Source organism: Piliocolobus tephrosceles, chromosome 9 (assembly GCF_002776525.5).
Source record: "Piliocolobus tephrosceles isolate RC106 chromosome 9, ASM277652v3, whole genome shotgun sequence".
Lineage (NCBI taxonomy): Eukaryota > Metazoa > Chordata > Mammalia > Primates > Cercopithecidae > Piliocolobus > Piliocolobus tephrosceles.
Genome location: NC_045442.1, coordinates 24070026 through 24073313, shown reverse-complemented (window position 1 = coordinate 24073313; position 3288 = coordinate 24070026). Strand labels below are relative to the sequence as shown.

The following is a 3288-nucleotide window of genomic DNA, read 5'->3' as shown; positions in this document are numbered from 1 at the left end:
CAGCCACTTGCAAATGTCAAGATAGTATATAAAGATCAAGTCTGTGAGCTTTAATTCAAGAAGCAAATGGTAATCTACCAGAATCTTAAAGAACAACCCAGATCCCAGAGAAGAAAACACTGGCAAACAGCCCTCATGGTAGTGTCCAGCTGATAAAAGGACAGAAAAAAAAAAGAAAAGAAAAAAATCCTACCTGCATGAAAATAATTACAAAAATTAGAAGTGCTAGCATCTCCAGGTGAGAAGAAACCAGAGCAAGAATTCCAGCACTATGAAAAATCTGAAAGTAGTGATACTATCAAATGATTACAATAGCTCTCCAGCAGTGGTCCATAGCCAAAATGGAAACACGGAAATGACAGATAAAGAATGTAAAGCATGGATTGCAAGGAAGCTCATTGAGATCCAAGGCAAGGTTGAAAATCAATACACCATTCACCTGCCAGAATTACTGACCTGAACCCTCATGCAAAGGGTACAATCCCTAAACTGGAGTTGGGCAGTGGTGGGCTGGCACTCCCTTCTGACCTTTGGTGCAACAGCCTCAGAATCAGACATGGTCCAGAACTTGAAGGACTTAGAGGAATGGCTGCACACTGACTCCTAGGACATGGTCATGGCACTGATGCTGTTGCTAGGGGCTAGCACTGTGGCCTATGTTGTACACAAATCCATGTTCACCATGGAAGGCAAACACAACCACCTTCTTCAATCATATCGGTGGCATGCAGCAGGACACTATCCTGGCCAAAGCCTTCATTTTAGGATCCCCTGGTCTTAGTACCCCATTAACGATGACATTCTGGCCAGACCTTGAAAAATTTCCTCCCTAACAGGCTCAAAAGACCTTCAGGTGGTGAACATATCCCCGTGAGTGGTGTCTCAACCCAACATTCAGGAGTTTCCTAGCATGCACAATCACCTAGGGCTAGACAACAAAGAATGAGTGATGCCATCCATTGTCAAAAAAGTGCTCAAGAGTGTGGTAAGTTCAATGCCTCATAGCTGATTACCCAGTGGACCCAGGTATCCCTGTTGATTCAATGGGAGCTGCCAGAGAGGGCCAAGGACTTCAGTCTTGTCTTGGATGATGTAGCCATCACAGAGCTGAGCTCTAGCTGAGAGTACACAGCTACTGTAGAGGCCAAACAAGTGGTCCAGCAGGAGGCCCAGCAGGCCCAGTTCTTGGTAGAAAAAGCAAACCTAGAATACCAGTAAAAGATTGCCCAGGCCAAGTATGAAGCTGAGGCTGCTAAGATGCTTGGAGAAGCACTGAGCAAGAACCCTGGCTACATCAAAATTAACAAGATTAGGCAGTCCAGAGCATCTCTAAGACAATCACATCACAGAATCATGTCTGTTTCACTGATGACAATCTTGTGCCAAACCTACAGGATGAGACTTTCACCTGGGGAAATAATGGCATTCTCATTAAGGGTAAGAAATTAGCCTGGTAACCAAGAATTTTATCCCCAAAGAGAAAGTGAATCTGCTTCTCCAGTTTTTGAGAAGCCAGTTAGGAACCTAGCACAGCCCCACCCTGCCCCAGTATCATGTGAAAGTTTCTTATACCTGCAGCTATCCTCCCAACTCCTCCTGAATAAAGAAAGGCTAAACACCAGCCCTTTTTCTGTGGAATTACTTTTCTCCTCCCTGTGTTGGCCAGGGGTGTTGTGCCAGTGTGTGATTCCTCAGTGATTTCCTACAGTGTTGGTTCCTCCCTCAATAATGGGAGGAGATAACCACTAACCTAAAAATTCTCAATAAATGTTTATTACTTAAAAAAAAAAAAAAACACAAACAAACTTCTAAAGCAATCCAGGAAATAGATAAACATCTTAAAAGAGAATCAATCAGAGTTTCTGGAATTGAAAAACTCACTTAAAGAATGTCAAAATACAATTGAAAGCTTTATCAATGGACTGAACCAAGCAGAAAAAAGAATTTCAGAGCTTAAAGACTGGTCTTTTTAACCCAATCTAACATAAATAAAGAAAAACTGATTTTAAAAATGAGGAAAGTCTTTGAGAAATATGGTATTATGTAAAGTGACCAAACCTAGGAATAATTGGCATTCCTGAGAAAGAAAGAGTAAAAGTAAACAACCTAGAAAATGTATTTGAGAAATTAATTTAAGAAAACTTCCCTAATTGAGATCTGCTGGCAAGATGGCTGAATAGGAATAGCTCCAGTCTGCAGCTCCCAGCAAGACTAACACAGAAGGCAGGTGATTTCTGCATTTCCAACTGAGGTAGCCTATCCATCTCATTGGGACTGGTTAGGCAGTGGGTGCAGCCCAGAGAGGGTGAGCAGAAGCAGGGTGGGGCATCGCCTCAGTGAGGAAGTACAGGGAGCAGGGTGGGGGGGGGCCTCCCTTTCCCAGCCAAGGGAAGCCTGAGGGACTGTGCTATCCAACCCAGATAATATGCTTTTCCTACAGTTTTTGCAATCCGCAGACAAGGAGATTCCCTCACGCGTCTACATCACCAGGGCTCTGATTTTCAAGCACAAAACTGGGTGGCTGTTTGGGCAGACACCAAGCTAGGGGCAGGAGGCGGGAGGTTTTTTTGTACCTCAGTGGCACCTAGAACCCCAGTGAGACAGAACCGTTTACTCTCCTGGAAAGGGGGTTGAAGCCAGAAAGCCAAGTGGTCTCACTCAGCAGGTCCTGCTCTCACAGAGCTCAGCAAGCTAGCAACCACTGACTCGAAATTCTTGCTACCAGCCCAGCAGTCTGAAGTCGACGTAGGATGCTTGAGCTTGGTGGGGGGAGGGGTGTCCGCAATTACTGGGGCTTGAGCAGGCAGTTTTCCCCTGACAGTACTAAAAAGTCCTTGAAGTTCAGAATGGGCAGAACTCAACACAGTGCAGCAAAGCAGCTGTGGCCAGACTGCCTCTCTAGATTCCTCTTCACTGGGCAGGACATCTCTGAAAGAAAGGCAGCAGCCCCAGCCAGGGGCTTCTAGATAAAACTCCCACCTCATGGGGACAGAGCACCTGGGGGAGGGGGCAGCTGTGAGTGCAGCTTTGGGGTCTTAAACGTTCCTGCCTGCCAGCTCTGAAGAGAGCAGTGGATCCTGACAAGGAGGGTACTACCAGGACAGCACTCTAGCTCTGCTGAAGCACAGACTGCCTCCTCAAGTGGGTCCCTGACCGCTGTGCCTCCTGGCTTGGAAAGACCTCCTGAAAGGGGTTGACAGAAACCTCATACAGGAGAGCTCTGGCTGGCATCAGACTGATGCGCCTCTGGGATGAAGCTTCCAGATAAAAAAGCAGGCAGCAATCTTT

General features: G+C 46.0%; 1 pseudogene; it reads left to right on the top strand.

Annotated features, from left to right (window-relative positions):
* Positions 1-610: 610 nt before the first annotated feature.
* LOC111538932 lies at positions 611-1457 on the top strand (annotated as a pseudogene).
* The last annotated feature ends 1831 nt before the right edge of the window (positions 1458-3288 follow it).